Source organism: Canis lupus, chromosome 19 (genome assembly GCF_003254725.2).
Source record: "Canis lupus dingo isolate Sandy chromosome 19, ASM325472v2, whole genome shotgun sequence".
In the NCBI taxonomy this organism is placed as follows: Eukaryota; Metazoa; Chordata; class Mammalia; order Carnivora; family Canidae; genus Canis; species Canis lupus.
The window spans coordinates 36,274,138-36,296,192 of record NC_064261.1 but is presented as its reverse complement, the minus strand read 5'-3'; the positions used below and the strand labels follow the sequence as shown (position 1 = coordinate 36,296,192).

Here is a 22,055-nt window from a genome sequence, read left to right as displayed (position 1 = left end):
CACAGCATTCATTCTTCCCTTTCAGCAATAACCATGAACCAAGACACAAACACAAATTCCACCCATGATGAACCCAGAAGACAAGGAACTGTGAACACACCTTAAGAAGGAAAACCAGAAGTAGAGAGAAGATACACTTGGGCTGCCACTGTGGAAGAAGAATAGCATTCTATAAGGTGAGGAGCACTCAAGAAGTAAAAAATCAAAATACCTTGTTTTGAACAATACAAGGGAAATAGATTGCAAAATACTGTCAGCTTGAGCCTCTCCAGACCCACTTTTGTTCTAAGAAGCAGATGAGAATGGGTTGAATAAGGAGCCACATAGACATGCCATGTGTGCAGAAAGCAGTCTTTCCACATGACAAAAGAGGATAGAGACTCACCAGTGTGAATGGTTCTACAATTGCTGGCTTCATTGGCTGGACAGAGGTGACAGCTAAAGGGGCTCACAGAAAACACTGGAGTGAAGGAAAATCTCTCCTTGAATACTGATCTCTTCCTTATAGAAACTTCCTACAAATTTTAAATAGCTGGTCTGGAACAACAAAAATAAATCACCTAAGTCAAAATTAAGGGTGCCTGGGTGGCTCAGTTGGTTAAGCATCTGCCTTTGGCTCAGGTCATAATCCTGGGGTCCTCGGATTGAGCCCTGTATCAGTCTCCTTGCTCAGTGAGGAATCTGCTTCTCCTTCTGTCCCCTCCCCCAAGCACTCTCTTATTCACGCTCTCTCAAATAAATAAATAAATAAATAATTTTTTAAGAAGAAACTAGTATAGGTTCTATTTAAAATATTGCATGAAAAATAAGGTAAAGAAGAGGAAAAATAATGGCAAAGGGTATTTGTGAGAAAAATACTGCCATGGTACAGAAACAAAAAACATGACTAAATATTTTGCCATGAATTTTTTTAAAAATTAATGAAGCAATCAAAAACATATACATAAAATAGAGCAAATACATAAGAGACCATGGAAAAATGAGGTAAGACACAGAATTCAAAGCATAAACTAGCTGAAATCTGGAAAGCCAATTTAAAAAAAAAAAAGACAGAAATAAAGCTAAATTTGAAAGCAGCACAAAGGAAACAAGACACTCCTAAGAACAGAAAGAAATAGAAAGGAAAAAATAATAATAGGAAAATGAGTGAAAAAAAGAAGTAAATATACACCAAGAACTTAAAGGAGTTAAAGAGAAAATGGTAGAAAAGGAAGATTGGCAGAATGCAGAAAAGAATATTTAAAATAAGATTCATGGGCACCTGGATGGTTCAGTGTTTGAGCACCTGCCTTTGGCTCAGGGCGTGATCCTGGGGTCCTGGGATCGAGTCCCATATTGGGCTCCCTGCAGGGAGTCTGCTTCTCCCCCTGCCTCTCTCTCTCTCTCTCTCTCTCTCTCTCTGTCTCTCATGAATAAATAAATATTTTTTTAAAAATAAAATAAGATTCAATGAATCTCCCCAGAAATAGAAAACTTGGATATATTGAGGTTTACAGAGTATCCAGGAAAAAAATTGACAAAATAATCTAGTACATTTATAAGACTTCAGAGAAAGAATCTATGGCCAGCCAGGCATCCCTCACTGATGATGAGGATAAAAAGATACTGGCCTCAGACTCTAACACTGCATCATTCACTCTCAGAAGATAGCCGGCTGATAGCTTCGTAGTTTATTCTCAAGAAAACAAAGTCTAACAAGAGTTTTATACCCAGAAAAACTATCATTTGTTACACTGATAACAAACCAACATTTTGGAACATGCAAGAACATAATGCATTTTGTTCCCATGAGCCTGTCCTAAAGAAACTAAGAGAACTTTCCAACTATCCAAGAGATGAATGGAAAATAATAGCAAAGTTCTAGGAAGAAACACTGAATATATTTAAAAACATAGGAATAGAACTCAAACAAGTTTGGATTTATGATTAAATAATCGGTTATAAATGTCATAAACCCTGAGAGCATCAATCTAATCTAACTAACAGAAGAGGAAGAAGGAAGAACCTACAATATTCATTATTTTCTATAGTTGAGAAGATATTAAAAGCTAATAAATAGGGCAGCCCCGGTGGTGCAGAGGTTTAGCGCTGCCTGCAGCTCAGGGCATGATCCTGGAGACCCTGGATAGAGTCCCACGTCAGGCTCTCTGCATGGAGCCTGCTTCTCCCTCTGCCTGTGTCTCTGCCTCTCTCTCTCTCTCTCTGTCTCTATGAATAAATAAATAAAAGTTTTAAAAAAAGCTAATAAATATATTTATTTAACAGCAGAAAGGTAAATCCTAAGAGAAATAGTATAACTATTAAACTATAATAGCATAACATAAAGTGAAAGATGAAAGGAAAGGGAAGGAGATGAAGAATTTACTAGAAAAAGGTCAATCTGCCAGCTTTCCATCCCATTTGCTGTCAAGCCTCTGTCATATACTCTCACCTTGCTGCCTGCTGCCCCAGACACTCAAACATTTACCAAACCACTCACTCATCCAACAAATATTCCTTAAATATCTAGTATGTGCCAGTGCTAAGAATCAGGCAATGAGCAAAATGGACAAGATTCCTGCCCTCGTGGAGCTTATAGACATCTAATAGGGAGAAACATATTACAAACAAATAGCTATGGAATATATGCCAAGTCGCAGTGAGCACTATGAAGAAAAATAAAGCAGGGGGGGACTGAGAATAATGAGAAGCTAGTGGTGAGAAACTGTCAGAGGTTAGAAAGGACAGGTGAGCTTTCCATGACAATGCACCATCAAGGGCAACCGTCTAGGGGCAGATAAGGATGTAGCAGATGCCTGAACCAGTCAGGCCCAGAATTTAGGTAGCTGTGTTTTCCTCTCCACAATTAGGCAGTGCTTTACTCAGCTCCATACATGTGAGTCCTCCACCCCCACACACACATGCATGCACACACATATATGCAAGTACACATGAACACACTCACACCCTCCACAGTGGAAATCTGCTGTTTGCCTCCCCCGATTCCCACAGCTTCCTGGTCCCCTCATCTCTGTCTTCATCACCTCTACTCAAGCTCTCTGAGGCAGCTCACAGACTCACCAGCCCCCTGCCTTGGGCCTACCTGTGAGTACCAGAAAAGCTAGAATCTGTGCTGAAAATCAGAGAAAATCAAGCACATATGGCAAACAGAGTTGGATTGCTAAGGAAAACTTAGGCAATTTTTGCCAAATTGGTTTCAGAGTATTTTATAAGCAAACTAAAAACTAAACCCTGCAGTCTGCTGGAGCTGTTTGAAGCCTTGGAATTGGAGATACCAATTAAAAGGAAATGGCTGGCTGTTATTGATCGTATGTTAGCTCAGCTGGCTGGCAGAGGAGAGGGAAGAAGTTCAAACACAATACAGAAAGCTTTCTTGTCCATTCTCCAGTGGCACCCACTTTGGTGCCTATTCTCCAGGCACCTACTAGCACCTAGCAGCCTGGTTGGAGCTTCAAACAGTGTAAGTAAAAGCTGGGAGGGAGGAATCAACAATTATGGAGAGGCTGCCAAGTGCCTGGCTCTGTACCAGGTATTAATGTATGCTTTCCCACCGAACTTTTACAAATCCCAGGCATAGTTAATAACACTAATGCAGGTAAGAAAATGGAAGTTCAGAAGATTAATGTCAAAAAATGTAAAACACTGCAGCCAAGCTCCTATAATAAAATGGCTATTACAAAACGGGTGCCAGCACCAAGAAGAAGAAAATATTGAGGAATAAACTTAACCATAGAGGTGAAAGACCTAGACTCTGAAAACTATAAATTGCTGATGAAAGAAATTGAAGATGACACAAATGGAAATAAATTCCATGCTCACAGATTAGAAGAACCAATATTTTAAAATGTCCATACTACCCAAGGCAACCTACAATCTTAATGAAATTCTTATCAAAATACCAACATTCGGGGTGCCTGGGTGGCTCAGTTAAGCATCTCCCTTCACTCAGGTCATGATCCCAGGGTCCTGAGATCAAGCCCCACATTGGGCTCCTGCTCAGTTCTTTCTTCTCTCTCTCTATTTCTCTCTCAAATAAATAAAATCTTTTTTTAAAATGCCAACAGTATTTTTCACAGAGCTAGAATAAATAATATTAAAATGTGCATGGAATCACAAAAGACCCTGAATAGCCAAAGCAATATTTGGAAGAATAAAACTGGAGGTATCACAATCCCAGATTTCAAGACTAATATTACAAAACAGAATAGCACCAGCACCAAAACAGACACATACATCCATGAAATAGAACAGAGATCCCAGAAATAAGCCCACACTTATATAATGTCAATTAATCTATGACAAAGGAGGCAAGAACATACAATGGGGAAAAGACAGTGTCTTCAACAAATGGAGTTGAAAAAATTGGACAACTACATGCAAAAGTTTGAAATTGCATAACTTTCTTATACCATATGTAAAAACAAACTCAAAATGGATTAAAGATCTAAATGTGAGACCTGAAGCCATGAAAACACAAGTGTAATTTATTTGACACTGGCCATAGAAACATTTTTCTAGACATGTCTTTTCAAAGCAAAAATAAACTATTGGGACTCATCCAAACAAAAAGCTTTTGCACAGTGAAGGAAACAATCAACAAAACAAGGCTACATACTAAAATGGGAAGAGAAATTTGCAGATTCTATATCCAATAAGAGGTTAATATCTAAAATATATAAAGAACTTACACAACTCAACACCAAAAAAAAAAAAAAAAACAAAAAAGAAAGAAATGTCCAATTAAAAACTGGACAGAGGACATGAATTGATATTTTTCCAAAGAAGACATAAAGGTTGCCAGCAGACCTATGAAGAGATGCTCAACATCACTAATCATCAGGAAAAGGCAGATCAAAACCACAAGATACCACCTTACAGGTGTCAGAGTGTCAAGAATCAAAACCAAAAGAAATAACAAGTTTTAGTGAGCATGTGAGGAAAAAAGAAGGAATCAGCTAACACGTTGTGTTTCGGCGACAGACAGACAGGCAGACAGAAAAAAAGAAGGAATCCTTGTGAACTGTTGGTGGGAATGCTAACTGGTACAGCCACTATGGAAAAAAATATAGAGGTTCCACACAAAGTTAAAAATAAAAATGCTTTAAGATCCAGTAATTACACTACTGGGTATTTACCCAAAGAATATGAAAACATTATTTCAAAAAGATATATGCACCCCTATTTTTACTGCAGCATAATCTTCAATAACCAAAATATGGACGTAACCTAAGTGTGCATCAATAGATGAATGGATAAAGAAAAGTGGTACACATATAAAATGTAATATTACTCAACCATAAAAAAGAATGAAACCTTGCCATTTGCAACAACATGGATGGACCTGGAGGTTATAATGTTAAGTGAAATAAATGACTCAGAATAAGACAAATACCATATGATTTCACTAATATGTGGAATTTACGAAATAAAGCAAGCAAACAAAGAAAAGAAGGCACAGACAACAATGACTCTTAAATCCCCAGACTCTTAAATACATAAAACTGGTGGTTGCCAGAAGGAGGTGGGAGGTGGGGTGGGTGAAATAGGCAAAGAGGGTTAAGAGCACACTCATCATGATGAGCACCGAGCAATGTACAGAATTACTGAATCATTATATTTTTCACCTGAAACTAATATAACACTGCATGCTACTTATGCTCCCAATTTTTAAAATATTATTTTCTCAGTTTAAAAAAATACAAAGTGGGTGCCAGCAGAAAGATGGAGGTCATCTCCACTAACTTTGAAAAGCACAACCAGGGGAGGAAGACAGCAGAAAATACAACTGTAGTGGCCATCTGCTTCACATGAATTCTGTGCTGATCCATGGTGGATGTCTCTGAAGGCCAAGTCACAGCATAGGGATTAAAGAGCTCCATCCAAGCACCCTGCTAGCTTAGTCGGTAGAGCATGAGCGTCTTAAAGAGCTCCATCCAGACTCCTATGAGTTGTGATTCCAGCACAATCTTACAACTTTCAGCCCCAGAGGCTGTCACATCAGGCCTTTCTTAACCTGCCTCATGACCAAAGGATGGTGACACCAATAAGGGACAATGGGAGCCCTGATAGCATCTTGCCACAAACCACAAGGAGCAAATTCTACAATGAATCCCCCATATGTGGACCTTCTTTCTTTTTCAACTATCTGAGTCAGCCCAGCTACTTCTGCTGGACTAAAGATTATGAAGGGCCTCGAGAAAATTATAGTAGGGGGTGCTGAAAGGTTTAGGGAAAGAAAACAAGTAGGAGAAATTGGTGGGGGTGGGAGAGAAGAGGAGACACACTGGGCCTCTGGGAAAGGAGAGAAAATATTTCCAAAGTTCCTCTATATTTTAGGCAGAAGGCAGACAGAAAAGGATAATAATGCCAATCATCAAGGCCTGGTGAAAAACACTCGAAAAAAAAAAAAAAAAAAGATCAGCGCTTCATTAAAAATATACTTGCTCTCCCTGCAGCTAAGGAACAAAGATGATGAGGACTGAAATAGAATGTTTTTGAACAGTAAAAATAACAAAAAAGGGCTGGTGAGAAGCCCTCCAACCCCAGATAACCACATAAAAGTTCAAACAGTCCCGTTATAACAGAAAAGGAGCAGAAGCAGAGTGGCCATGGGTTTTGTTGGGGAGGAAGGATGTTTGCAGAAACCTTGCATGCAGTGGTGACTGCTCTGGCCACACAGTCACTGCCCACCTGCTATTACTCAGAAACTCAAGCACTTATTTTGACTATTTACTGCTCCACTTGGACTGCACGAAGAGGGTTTAATACCATCTGTGGTGGTATTTGAAAAGCTGCCATTTGCAAACAGCCTGTAGGGGTTTGCAGGCAGCGGTCTGGGAGAGTTAAAGTCGTTTTTGTTTTTGTTTTTGTTTTCCTGAAATTTGCATCAGCCCATATAATAAGGGGCTGACCTCCCATTTCACCATGAGATGACCAAAACGGTGTCTGGTGGCTACACTGTCTGGACACAAAGGATAAAAAATCAATTTCAGATTCCTGGGGTGAGATTTTGTGATATGATTAAAGAAAGGAATGATCCCCTCCCGGCAGAGAGGTGAGTTGGTGTCAGCAGGCATGAAATGGAAGAGGCACTGCAGTGTTCTGAGCTCATGAAATACGAAATTAAGTATCCTGAGGTTATTAGACATTTTCATCCAGTGAGTCTCTGCGTTAGCAGACATTCTCTAGAAGGATAAATGTCATGAGAAAGAGGAGACACAGGAACAAGGGAAGACAGAGACTCATGCATCACTCAACTGTAGCCGGGCTGGCATTAGCTGTGAGTTAGGACAGAAGGTCAGGCTGCCACTTACACAAGACAAGCCTCCAGGGGTCAGCAATGTGTCAACAAATCTCCTTTCATCCCTGGAGCACACTTCCAAGGGCGGAAGGCCTCCCACTGCCACGGCGTGTGCCTAAGCAGAAACCTAGATCCCAAACAAAACTTTCCAGAAAGCCTTTCCTGCCTTTTTGTCTTCCTGCCATCAATTACCTCGTGCTTGGCTGAGATCCAAAGCTGTCCACCCTGCACACTGCTTACTGTCTATGTTGGCATTACTGTGCCATTCCACTGTCATCATTATGACTTTACTATTCCAGAAGACTCTTGCTCAGGTATACAATGACTGTTCATTATAGGAACCTCCTGAAAGACCTATCAACTTTTCCACAGAAAGCATTCCTCAACAGACAGTTTACGCCCTAAGACTCTGCATCCCTTGTTTCCAATACCCTTGCCTCGCTGTTTCCACAATTCCTGAGCTGTTGTATTGGGATCCTCACCCATGCCAGTTAAGTCTTCCCATTGAAAGATCTACATCTGCTTTGAGCCAAACTTCTGACTCTCAGCAAATTCCAGCCAGGCTTCCTGCTGTAAGATGCCATCAAAGCTGTGGAGGTGTTGTCCCTTCCTGCACAAATTATAAACTCAGCTGTGTCCTATCAACAGATCGCAGCACTCCTGGGCGGCTCAGTTGGTTGAAGGTCTACCTCCAGCTCAGGTCATGATCTCAGGGTCCTGGGATGGAGCCCTACATCAAGCTCTTTGCTCAGCCAGGAGCCTGTTTCTCTCTCTCCTTCTGCTCCTCCCTCGGCTTATTCCCTCTCTCAATCTGTGTCAAATAAATAAAATCTTAAAAAAAAAAGAAAAAAGATTTAATTGTGTTAGTGATACTTGGAAAGCTGGCACTCAACAAAAGGAATCAAAGAATTAATTAATAGCTTTATCAAAAAGTGACAATCGTTTTACTTCTACATTCTATAGATTTTTTTGTGAGTTCTTCCTAATGACTCCAATTGTGCAAAAATATTTTTGCAACACCTGTGCTGTACTCAGTTAAGGCTCTGAAAGAAGTTTCCTATCCTCAGGCAGCTTGCAGTCTAGCTGGGACATAAATTCAATCGATTATTAGAATACTAAACTTTTGAGAAATGTGTGAATCTGGACTGCGGTCAGACCAGCAGCTAAGGATGTCCATAAGCAAGAGGATGGAGAGCAGGCTTCAGCAAACGACAGACAAAAATGAAGCATTAAGAAATTAAAACCACATGTTATCAGCAAAAAAGCCCTACTAAAAATGTTAGCCCCTCTATGTTCCACTCAGATTTGGCTTCTATTCCTCAAAATGCTCTTAACTCTTTGGTATTGTACACATTTACCTTTGTCTCCTAATAGCTACAAGGCACAAGAAGGACAGATTCTGTTTTTAAGATTTTATTTATTCATGAGAGACAGAGAGAGAGAGAGAGAGAGAGAGAGAGAGGCAGAGACACAGGCAGAGGGAGAAGCAAGCTCCACGCAGGGAGCCCGACACAGGACTCGATCCCGGGTCTCCAGGATCATGCCCTGGGCGGAAGGTGGCACTAAACCTCTGAGTTACCCAGGCTGCCCTGGAGACTGCTTCTTAAACATCATGAACCCACCTCTGCTAGCTTCCATTTCTTCTTCTGAAGCTTCTTCACCTCTCTCAGCCTTCAGAGAATTGAAGAGAGTGAAGGCCTTGTTCCAGATTAGGCTTTTTTTTTTTTAAAAAATTATTTATTCATGAGAGAGAGAGAGAGAGAGAAAGAGAGGCAGAGACACAGGCAGAGGGAGAAGCAGGCTCCATGCAAGGAGCCCGACATGGACTTGATCCTGGGTCTCCAGGATCATGCCCTGGGCTGAAGGTGGCACTAAACTGCTGAGCCACCCGGGCTGCCCTGTTTTTAAATTATCACTATCTTTGTGTGGGCAGGATCTACTATGCAGGACTCCAGAGGTGCTAGTAGACATTTAATAAAAGACTGGAGGGATAGGCAGGGTAAGGATTGAGCTGTGGAGACTAGGTTAGGGGCTGCTACAACAGGCTGACTACTCGGATCCTGCTGCTGAACGATTTACAAACAGGGCTGCAAAATTCAGCACCTCCTTGGCCAGGCCACACAGTACTTCATCTGTTTCATGCATTCCCCTTGTCTGCCCAACATCATTCATATACCCCGTGGAACCAGGATCGGGTCATCTCTCCCCTTAGAAGTAGAACATGTTCAGGCCTAAACCATGTTGCCTTGATTCTTGGTACCATTACACACACCGTGCTAGAAAAACATCTGCTCCTCCAACACACCACCACCCCTGGCCCCCCCTCATATCCATCAGCAACCTCCATCCTACCTTCACTCATATCCTTCACTCACTCTATCCTACTTCTACCTCCATCATCCTTCTATTATTGCCTCCTACTTTACCTCCAGCCTCACCTCTTCCATTTATGACTCCGCCACCTCATTCCTGCCCCTACCCCTTCATTCCTGTTACTCCACTCCTACCTCCCTTTTTTTTTTTTAAGATTTTATTTATTTATTCATGAGAGACACAGAGAGAGAGAGGTAGAGGCACAGGAAGAGGGAGAAGCAGGCTCCATGCAGGGAGCCCAATGTGGGACTCAATCCTGGGTCTCCAGGATCAGGCCCTGGACTGAAGGTGGCGCTAAACCGCTGAGCCACCCGGGCTGCCCCTACTTCCCTTTAAACCTAGCCTTAGCAGCATCTGGTCCAGGAAGTCTCACAGGACCCAGGCAGAGGCAAAAAAAATCCTTTTTTCTGGGAAGGATTCTGGCATCACTGAGCTGTAAGTCCCACAAGGCAGAGATTTTTACCTATTTTGTTCTCTCCTGTATCCCTAGCACCTAGCCCAGTACCTGGACATAAGAGAAACTCAACAGCCACACTGAATGAACAAGTGCTTCCATGGCACCTTGCCGAGACTCTGGTTTAGCACTTTTCAGTCAAGATTCTGTTCATTCTGAATTGTAGCATCTGGTTTGTACGTCTGTCTGTCCCATTAAACCTGAAGAAAACAGAAAGTAGAGGTTTAATGAATCTGTGTCTCAGAGGCCCATTTCCAGTACAAAGCACATTTTCAGCGCAAAGAGGATGGTCATCAGTGGATGAGTGAATGAAAGGTTGAACACAGCATGTCAGTGCTACTATGTTGGGCACCTGGTACAGATTCCCAATACATGCATGTACTGCTCAGCCTAGAGGCCTCCCACATCAATTAAGACAATCTTGAAAATGTGATTTAAAAATCTGTTTTAATCCACTAACTCACCATCCATTCCATATCATTTCAAGACTTGCCCACATCTTTCTCTAATGAATCCTATCTCTGTACACCATTCCTTTCCTTAAAACAGCCCCCAACTCTCTTGGCTTGCCTTCCCTCCTATACTTTCCTGAAAGATGCCTACAACTGCATGAAATGCTTCTGGAAGAAGCTATACCACACAATTCTGAGGCTCCTCTTGACCACTAACCATCACTTCTCATCAGTACAGGGGGCCTGTCTTTAACTTGTACCCGGTACAAATATTGGCAGTGGCTACTTTTTAACCCAGAAATTTCTAGAAGGCAGATCATCATAGCACAGACCTCATTTCCCCATAGTGTGAGTGTTGCATTGGAGAGTTACTTTTCAAGGTTGTTCTCTGAGAATGAATTAGTAAAAAATAAATCGCAGGTATGACCAACAATTTGTCATAGAACCAAAGACACAACAATAAATCTCTGTATTCAGCTTAAAAGCCTCACAAAACAATGAAAGAAAAGACTTAGAAAACAGGCTTAAATGTCCTATATATGTCAATTATATGAGGGCTTCATATACTAAGGTTAAGTCTATTATATCATAATTTTGACCGAAAATAAATCCGCTCTGATATGTACATTCATTAGTTAACCTTTTGATTACCAAATCATTTTCTCTGCCACAATTAAATCAGGAAGGGTTTTAAGGAGTGATTGGGATGCCACAGGGTTAATAAAAACTCAAAGCTCTTTAAGGGATATGAACTAGTTCCTTCTTTTCCTCTCAAATTTCCATCTAACAGAAAGACATTTAACATCATCCTACCATATTATGCAGATTCTAAAAATGAAAATCGTAGGGATCATGGGAACCAGGAAAAATATATGAGAACATACAAAATTTTAAAAATATAAATAATATACACAGGCTGATTAGAATAACACAAATATATATGTGCGTGTTAATATGTCACGATGAAAACAACACGTCAGGACAATGAATCATGAATGGTTTTGAAATGACAGTTTTATCATTTTAAAAAAATTGTAATAGGGCCATCCAATTTTTAAAAGTGGACCAAGAAGTGGGACTGCTGAAGTCATTAAGTGGACCTGAGACCATAACCCAAGAGCTGATCTCAAGTCATCTGGTTCTCAGTAAGTGGGATATGTCACCCAAAGATTTTGTTCTTCACTAACAAGGCTTGACTCAACATTTGTTCACTGGACCCTTCCCAATGTTCTCAGCTGATTCCAATCTGGAAGGTCCCCTGCTACTCTGAACTAAATTACAGTGAAGGCAAAAGAAACTGGAGATGGTGACGCCATTCCCTCCTCCTTCACGGCACTCCCAGGTGACAGCTCTGGGCGGTTCATCAATGCACAGCTTTGAAACAATCACCAGGCTTACCAAGTTTTCAAAAGTAGCTGCAAAATGCCCTCTCTCCATTCCACAAGTAGGCATATTCCAGACTCTAGCAAATGGATGATGCTGCTAGGCTCATTGGATCAGTGTAAGAGGAGCATTTCACAATCCTACCCTAACAGAATTCAACTCTTTGCTGTGACAGGAGAGCATAATTGAACTGTTGAGTGATTCTGACTTGGTGTCACAGACCAAGAGTACAAGTGGAAGCCACATAAATATTCAAGTTACAAGTCAAACTGCCCAATTATTCGATAAAACGTGTTCTCCCTTCCTTGACCAATACACCTTCATAAAGACAATATTTTAAATGTGTTTGTTTTTATAGGACTGAGAGTTGCAAAATATCAAAGATGAACAAATTTAACATGTCATTGTTAATACTCCAGCAATGCTGAATGAGTATTACAATAAAAGCATAAATAATTCATAAATGATTATACATTTTTTCATACAACTCATTTATCTTCCTTCATTTCAGTAAAAATGCCAGTTATGTTAAAAATTAAGTGTTTTATACAACAGGTGTTGGTGAGGATGTAGAAAAAGGAACCCTCTTGCACTGTTGGTGGGAAGGCAAACTGGTGCAGCCGCTATGGGAAAACAGGATGGAGGTTCCTCAAAAAGTTAAAAATAGAACTACCCTATAATCCACCGATTGCACTACCAGGTATTACCCAAAGAATACAAAAACACCAATTCAAGGGATACATGCCCCCTGATGTTTATAGCAGCATGATCTAGAATAGCCGAGATATGAAAGCGGTCCAGATGTCCATCAATAGGTGAACGGATAAAGAAAAGGTGGTGTATATACATACAATGGAATATTATCCATCCATAAAAAAGAATGAAATCTTGCCATTTGCAACAACAGGGATGGAGCTAGAGAGTATAATGCTAAGCAAAATAAGCCAGTTAGAGAACGAGAAATACCATATAATCTCACTCATGTGTGGAATTTAAGAAACAAAACAAATGAGCAAAGAGGGAGAGAGAGAGAGAGAGAGAGAGAGGCAAACCAAGAAGCGGAGAACAAACTTCTGGTTACTAGAAGGGAAGGGATGGGGAATGGGTTAAACAGGTGATGGGGATTAGGAGGGCAGGTGCTGTGATGAACACCAGGTGATGAATGCAAATATTAATCACTATATTGTACACCTGAAACTAATATAACACTGTATGCTAACTACACTGAATTAAATAAAAACTTAAAAAATCAAGCATTTTAGTACTATGTGTACTTTATCAATAACTAGGATCTAAATGATTTTTTTAATATGTGCTCAGGATACTAAATCTGAATATACTTTTCCAAAAATTAAAATTACAGTAAATATCAAAATTTGAATTTTCTACTGAAATTAACAAAGTATTAATTATATTGAATGTATAGCAACTTTTTTTTAAAGATCTTATTTACTCATGAGAGACACATAGAGAGGTAGAGGGAGAAGCAGGCTCCATGCAGGGAGCCCCATGAGGGACTCGATCTTGTGGCTCCAGGATCATGCCCTGAGCCAAAGGCAGCCACTCAACTGCTGAGCCTCCCAGGCATCCCTATACCAACAATTTAAATCAAGGTTATTTAAATAAAATTGGGTTAGAGACGCCTGGGTGGCTCAGTGCTCAAGCATCTGCCTTTGGCTCCAGTTGTGACCTGGGGTCCTGGGATGGAGTCCCGCATCAGGCTCCACAGGGAGCCTGCTTCTCTGTCTATCTATGTCTCTGCCTCTCTCTGTCTGTCTCTTGTGAATAAACAAATAAAATCTTTTAAAAATAATAAATAAAGCTCGGTGTAATTTATTTTTTAATCTAAATTAAATCAAATTAAATAGCTTAAAAATAAGACTATGCCAGGGTGCCTAGGTGGCTCATTTGGTTGACTGTTTGACCCTTATTTTTGGCTCAGGTCATGACCTTAGGGTCCTAGGATCGAACCCTGCATCAGGCCCTGCTTGAGGTCCTCCCTCCTTCCCTCTCTCCCTCTCTCTCTCTCTCTCTATCTCACAAATAAATAAATAAATCTTTAAAATAATAAAAAATAAAATAAAGACTATCCCTAATTATAGCAGTGCCTTTCTAGTTGCTGATGTAATATGTCAATTATTACCTAAAACTATACAGAGTTCAGAGTGATATGAAATTGTTAATATTGAAAAATGATCCATAGGAGCCAAGGGTAGGCTGCCCGAAAATGTGCTACTTTGGCATGCTGATTTTTCAAATTTTATTTCCAGCCTACTACTTCTGGTACCACAAACTGGAACAAAAAGAGAAGCAAGAAAATGGGGGGGAGGGGCGGTCAGCACTCATAGAAAACCAATATTCATTATGCAAGAATCCATTGCATCTCTTCTATCTGAAAGGAGAAATTTGACAAGATAATTAATTTGTTTTTTTTCCTCTTACTTAAACACTTCTGCCACTCAAATCTTCCCTGCTCTCCAAAGCAGCATCTGGCTCTTGGAAGGGTATAAGGCAAAAACCTTCATGGCAATCAGACCTGCTCCCCAGGTCTCCAGGACACAGAGCAAGAGCTGTGGGGAGGCATTTCCAGGGGATCTGAGCACTGTCGAGAGAGCAAATGTTTAAAGTCATGGGTCATGAACCAGATTCTGAGTGGCAGTGTCTGTGTTTACTAAGTGTGTGTGTGTGTGTGGGGCGGGGGGGGTGGTTGGAGTTGTAGGGCCTTCTGGAGCACAGGCCCAGGGCTAGAGCCCCTCAGACCCACATATCAGGACTACACAGCAGAATCTCCCCACACCTGAGGCAAGGAGTGAGTTTGAGATGGCTCGTGGGAATCAGCACGGGTCTCAACAGGCTCCTGTCACCAACGGCCTCCAGTGGTGTGAGCCACCACCACACGGCCTGCAATTTTAGTGTTTCACAATTGGTATTTTTCTGTTTGTTTCTTCTACCCAACTATTTCGCCTGCTTTCCACATGAAAAATCACCAGATCTGTTCTTACACAAAAGAAAAGTGGTTGGCCTTTACCAAAAGAGGGTAATCTGGTTTCCAATGTGGGGCCTTTCCGACTTTCAAGAGCAACTGCGACCACGCAGGCCTTTTGCATTTACACTGACTTTAGAACCTCGTCTTCAATTATGAGAACTCCTCCATGGCAGAGAAACGCTCCAGTAGGAGGTGTGATGGGGCCTGAAGCTAAATAATCAGAAGCAGGTACAATTTCATTCATGAGCTTGGGTCAGAACACAGGATAGATGCTCTTCCCTTGCCTGAAGAGTCTCTTTCCAGGCCTAGACCTTAAACGATCTGCGTCTTACATCAGTAAGACACAGAAAATTCCCTTTCAGGGGGTTACTGACACCCCCATAAGTCCTAGTCACGTGTCAATTCAAATTAAGCAAGTTGACTTCCTTCCAACACCTAGCACAATGGATAAACTGAAGAAATGGAAGCTTGGAGTTGATGAAGAAGAGGAAGAAGATGAAGTAAGTCATTTAGGTGTATCAACAACTCCATGGATCAGAGCCCACCTGGTACCTCTACACAGACCCCTCCGTAGAGAGCCCCAACCCTCGCAGTTCATTGCATTTCTTTCTTAAGTGCCGATATCCTCCCAGCTTGAAGGACCTTGCAAGTCTTATTCCTCCTGGTATTCTCAATTCCCTCCAAGGGGCATTCAGTAAATATCCTGTCTGAAAAAAAAAAACACATTCATGCACGAAACAAGGTCTCTACTGGAAAATGAGCCCCGTTTCTAAACCAAGTGTTTATAAACTAACTTGTGGAATGCAGTGTATCTGTAAGCAGGGAACTGCCTGCCCTGACCACCATACCACACGGGGACCCGCTTCCTAGTCACTTATATACACTTCTCATTTCCTGTACTAGAAGCTTCTAGGGAGCACACGGTGGTGTGGGGGCGGGGAGGCAATATTCCCCTCACTTTGAGGCCTAGAGCAGAGGCTGGCAAGAAACAGGAACATCATACTTATTTTGGGAAAGAATCAAGAAATGAAGAATAGTAATGGTCACTCAAGGCAGGCTTCACACAAGCTAAAAGTGAGCCTGCTGGGGCTTTTAATCGCAATAGTTATGCCTGTTTGCCAAGGCCTTCACTCACAGGGACAAAAGGCAGAGGACGGTGTCCTTCAGGAGGACAGAGGAGGGCAGGCCAGAGGGAACGTTACTTCTGAGAGCTCCCAGGCTCCTGGAGTTGCTGAAAATATACCCTACGCAGGGCACGTGTGTCTCTCATCTCCATCCTGGCGCCGGCTGTAATGGAGACACTTTCATCTCTCTCTCTCTCTCTCTCTCTCTCTCTCACTAATGACAAACCTACGATTATTTTTTTATTAATCCCAATGACTGAAAAAGTTCCAAACCTGAATATGCTCTAAAGCACTTAAACTGTGTTCACCATTAATCCCTTCCTCCCCATTGACCTTGACATCAGTAGTCATTAAGCTTTGTTAACTGGTCAATCTCTTTCTTGTGCCCATCAAGTCATTAATCCAAGCACCAGGTTGGCATTTAGTTGCCCACTTCTGGAACTCACATTAATGTCAAGGACATCTCCAGTTACTATTCCCCCTTCCCTCTAGCAATGTATCACCCACCCCACCACGCCCCTCCCCTGAGAAGCTGTGCAGGCCTCTCGGTTCACACTCCCAAGAAGGAACAGAGAGAGGACTGGGGCCCAGCAACCCACACTCCCCACTCAGCAAGCATTTGGCCTAGTCAAGCCAAGAGGCACAGTTCAGCCTATCGTGGAGCAGCTAGAAGGGGCTTTTCAGAACTTACTTTTTTTTTTAAGATGTACTTATTTGAGAGAGAGAGCAAGCAGGTGGAGGAGCAGAGGGAGAGGGAGAGAAGCAGATCTCCCACAGAAGGCAGAGCCAGACATGGGCTGGACATGGGGCAGACATGGGGCCGGACACAGGGGCTCCATGAGAGCCTCAATCCCACAACCCTGAGATCATGACCTCAATTGAAATCAAGAGTCAGATGCTTAACTGACCAAGCCACCTAGGCACCCCACTTTCCACAACTTTCTGTCACAACAGTACCCCCTGTAATTAGCCACTGCCAGAAAACAGTTGCTGCCCCTTCAGCCAACATTTCCTCCAGGGATGGCAGCAGCAAGAGAAGGACTCTGTCCTTTGGAGGAGGCTGGGGTTTGTGGGTTGCCATCTGCACAGTGGGACGCAGGGCTGTTTCCCTACAAGAAGGGCTGAGCCTCTTGGACTCGCCTGCTGGGGTTCCGCAGTCACGAGCTGGCTGGGTAGGGAGGACATAAGCAGGTGCCACGTTTTGGTGCAGCCCACAGCCCCTGACCGTGTATCCTGAACTCCCAATCCCTTCATAGACAAATGTGTGAAACAGTCTGGTGCCTCTGAACAGGGATACCTGTGGCAAGCTGGGGGCAGCTCGTGCTAGCTGAGAGGCCTCAAATTCTTTAACAAACCGACAGCAAAGCACTGGTCAAACAAGCAAACCTATCCCGGCCACCTCTAGTCTCTAGGCTGTGCTCTGGAAGACGTGCTTGAGGACTCAGGAAAATGCACGAACGAACACTCTGTGTTCCTTGGGATTTAATAAAAACAATTCACTTCTCTCTTCAGAGCCATCTGAGCCCACATCGGAATGAAACCACTTCAGGAACGAACCCCCAAACAATCGTCGGAGGCAAATTAAAGTGTTTCTCCCAAAACTATCCCTTTTCTTGAAGGCGTTCAATCAGGATGTTTCTTCGACTTTGTGTTCTAAGTGGTAGCATTTTTCTACATGGAAAAGACAAGGACAATCTCAAACCCATCCAGAGGCATCTAATCTTCCCGTAACAAAAGTCCCACCGTTGTCAAGTGTAGCCGTGTCTGAGGCACCTGCACTGGACAACTCTATATTTTCAACAGAGCTGTTAGAGTAATCTATCCTCCTTCACGGCCATTTGCTAAGAGCCTCTTGGCATATTGTCTCAGTGTGTCTGAAAGGCTATTTCTACCCACAATACCTTTATTTTGAGCCCCACATTAGCTTGTCATCAAGGCACCATTGCTAAAACAAACACGCGCACACGCGCACGCACACACACACAGTAGCCACTCACCTTTGGTTTTCTTTTGATTTTTAAAATAAATGACGGGCCTGACTACATTATGATTTTCCAGGTTGAACTGCTTGTTTAAGATCAAATTTCGCATTGCCTGCCTATTACAAATGGCCAGGTGGAGCATGAAGAGAAATCATGTTTGCAATTTGGCCTCCCGGGTTATTTATGTTGGAGAACTGGAAAGCTGTATCACGGGGGAATATTCTTATGAATGTTATTATAAATGGCATCACGGCTGTAGCAGCATTTTGGCATTTGGCACTAATCACTGATGTGCCACACGTCAAAAGAACTAAATATATACATGCTCAGTGCTACATATTAATATGCCATGAGAGGAAAGCAAGGGAATTCCTGACAGCCATGCAGCAAGAAAATGAGCAATTATGTGCATATTTTTCCCTTCTCTCCAGTGCCCTTAGGATGTAGCAGAAGGACAGGAAGAATGAGTAAAGGGTGATTCAGAACTAAGTAAGACCTTCAATATAAAACAACGATCATGCACTTTGGGATCTAAGGCATAAGTTGGCCAACTTTTTCTTTAAAGGGCCAGATAGTAAATATTTTAGGCCTTATAGGGCCACATACTCACTGTCACATATTCCTTTTTTTTTCTACAGTTCTTTAAAACTGTAGAAAAAAAAAATCAGGCTTACATGACAGGTCTCAGGAACTGTAAGAAACAGGCCTTGCCCGTGTGTTTGCTGACCCTTGGCCTAAACAAACTAAGTGGTTGTGTGCCAGTGACCTCAGGCCAATGGGGCATGTAAAACTCAGGAAAGCAGCTCAGGATCCTCTTATCTGAGGCAGACATAAGCATGAACGGCACATGACTAGCCAGAGATCGAGTATCTCTGTCCACCCCTTGAGTGCAACCATTATCCTTCTGGCCAAAAATGCCTCTTCAGATTCAGGTCAAATGCTGCTTCCTCCAGGAAGTCTTCATGGACTATTACAGCACACTCACCCCTTCCCCTCACCCCTGCCACTCCCCGGTACACTAGGTTCTCAGAACGTGGCAATATTGCTTATGACAGTGGCTGCTCACCTCCTCCTAACACTTTATGCTCCACCAAACCCTCCCACCATCATTCTCTCACTAGAGCTTCAGTGTAGCCAGACAGAGAGAGAGGCTCTGAGAGGCCAAGTGTGTTGTTCAAGGTCTCACCAGTAGGAGGAGGCAAGTAGGACTCGAATCTGAGGCTATCTGGCTCCTTTTACCTCTCAGGTGCCTCTGGTTGTCCCTTCACCTGTCTGCCTGCCGTCCTGAGGGCTTGCAATTTCCTTTGAGTCAGAAACCAGGCCTCAGACGCTTCTCTGGAGCATTCCCACACAGAGCCTGGTAACTACAGGCCCAGCCCATGATGGCTGCTCCGTAAAGACCTTGGTTTCCCTCAGAGGTGAAGCACAGGCATGCAGGCTGAGGAGACGCTATAAAGACCCTTACAGAGCAGGGCAGGAGAAGGCTGTGAGGTGGCTACCACTTGGGCCCCCTCACAGGCCTGGGTACACTCCTTCAGACACAAACTGGTCGCCCCAGGAGGCGACACTGTGGGGGGCAGACCCAGGGCCTCAGCCCACACTCTCGGGCCTCCTCTGAGCCTCCATGCACCCCACCACATGCACCCCCCACCTCTCTCTTCCCAGGCTCATTCCTCTGAGCATCCGTAAGGCATACGGTGCAGTGCAGAGCTTTTCGAACTGTAGGTCAAGCCCTACCTGCAATCATAACATCAATTTAGTGGCTCAGACTGGCGTTTTTATTAATGAAATAAATAAAAAATACCAAACTGCCTTTCTCATTCTCAGGTAAGGGCAGGTGGATACTGCTTGGTGAAACTTCTGTTTGCTGCATGTGCAAGCATACACAGGTGTGCCTGTGCACTGTTTGCAATCTAGAAGTCCAAGCAACTCTTAACAAAGTGATAATACCACAGGCTCTGCAGGCCGCCCACCTAGAGTCAAACCCACCTCTGCTACCTAACTGCCGTGGGACCTTAGGCAGGTTCCTTAAATTCCCTGCATTTCAATTTACTTATCTGTAGAGTAGATAACTGTACCCTCCTCGTAGGGTCTTTGTGAGAATCCAATGAATGAATACGCAAGGGGTTCTTAGAACACGGGGCACAAAGCAAGTACTCAAAAGACCAAAAATTAGCGAACAGGATTAGCCCTCGCAATCCTTCCACATCCCACTGCTGGGGGGTGCTGAAGGGTATTGTTATCCTGTCTGACAGATGGAAATAGAGGCAGGGAGAGAAGGGCAAAGCAGAGAGCCAAACCAGAACTCAAGAGTCTCCACCTCTTCTCTACCCACAAGGCAGCGTCATCCCATATCCCCGGAATTTCCTCCAGCCCAGGGGTCTCTACTAAGTTGAATATAATTGCAAATGTTACCTGCCACCAACATTCTACCGCCTTGTGACGAGAATTGATGAGACACTGTCTGGAAAGTGCTCAGAGCGCCGTGCAGACAAGTGCAATATAAATTCAGAATGTCATTTTAACGTTCTCATTATTATTATTAAAACGGGCAAAATGGAGAGAACATGATTTCAGCGCCACGAGTTTTAATGGGTGTCGGGAATGTGGATTCTGGGAACAATTGGTCACCCCAGCGCCTACGTCTCAGATCAAGTAGCACGACGTAAGTAATGTCTAAGCCATCAACTTTGTTTATTTCACTATGAAAGTCATCTTTCCCTCCCTGGGGCAGAGTTTTTTGTGTGTTTTTGGAAATAAAGCTCAGCTTGATGACACTCTTCCAAAAATTCATTTTGATATATCGATTGCCATGGCCAATAATGCCCTGGCCTTACAGGTGCATGAAGAAAACATCAACACATTCATTTATCAACAGCTCCTGCCCAGAATGGGCTGCCAGGGCCTGGAGCTGCTCTTGCTCTTCCAGTAACTTCCCACAGAGGAAAGGTCAAAGGCAAACAATTTCAGAAGTGTAGGGACTCCAGGGAGCTTCTGAGCCTGAACCTCTCCAACTGGGATGAGCACACAGCTAGGGCTACCTGAGAATGTTCCAGAGGCTCCTCAAAGCCATCAAGAATCCCCTTTCCTGGGCTGCCACTTTTACTCTGTGAAAAGGAACTGAAAACATGTTTATGTTTCTACCAGGCAGGGCTGCATGATGGAATGAAATGCAAACGTCCATGCATCTTTACAATAGAGAGGAGACTTCACAGTTTTTCTACTCCATGGAGTACTAAAGACTAGAACCCAGATCCTCCTTTTGTGTATTTCTAGGGCGACTTTTCAGACAAACTCCTCAAGTTCACCCCCTCCGTGCACTGACAATCATACACCAGTGGGCTTGCAAGAACTAAAACAAAGTCCTCCTTAGTCTCCCACCAGAATTCTTTCTGCAATATGGCCAGGTCATTATAGGAAACTAGATTTTATTGAGGACCTACTTCTGCCGGGCTTTGCCCTGAAGCCCCCACAGACTTCCCACTGAAGCTCATATCAGCCTTTGAGGTCAGAGTCTGTCCAACTTAGAGATGATAAATTGAAGTTCTGAGCCACTTTGCCCGAGGTCACATATACTTGGAAATGATGGAACGGGGATTGGAACATATGCCTTTTTTCATGTTCCGTGGCATCTCTCCATAGCTCAGGAGATTATGCTCACGTACCACGTTCAATTTATACTTCTGCATCCATGTGCCACCTATAGTAGACTGAGGAAGGTCCCCCCAGAATACTGAGTCCTAATCCCTAGAATTGATAAACGTTACCCAATAAATAAAAAGGGTCTTGGCACATGTGGTTAAGCTAAGGATCCTAAGCCAGAGAGATGATCCTGAATTAATAGTGTGGGCCATAATTCCTCAGATAATACCTCTAGGAGAGGGGAGACACAGAGATTTGACACACACAGAGGAGAAGATGACGTAAAGGCGGTGCAGGTGGAGATTCAAAGATGCTGGCCCTAGAGACTGGAGTAACATGGAGTAACTGGAGCCAAGGAG

At 42.9% G+C, this 22,055-nt stretch overlaps 1 protein-coding gene and 1 long non-coding RNA gene across 2 annotated transcripts in view; both read right to left on the bottom strand.

Moving 5' to 3' along the window:
• LOC112648531 (uncharacterized) overlaps positions 1-10,409 on the bottom strand; it is a 48,973-nt gene extending 38,564 nt beyond the window's left edge. The window contains exon 1 of the long non-coding RNA XR_003129108.3: positions 10,179-10,409. This is a non-coding gene — a long non-coding RNA (uncharacterized LOC112648531). The remainder of the gene's footprint in view (positions 1-10,178) is intronic.
• GPR39 (G protein-coupled receptor 39) overlaps positions 1-22,055 on the bottom strand; it is a 201,755-nt gene that overhangs the window by 165,093 nt on the left and 14,607 nt on the right. The window lies entirely within an intron of this gene.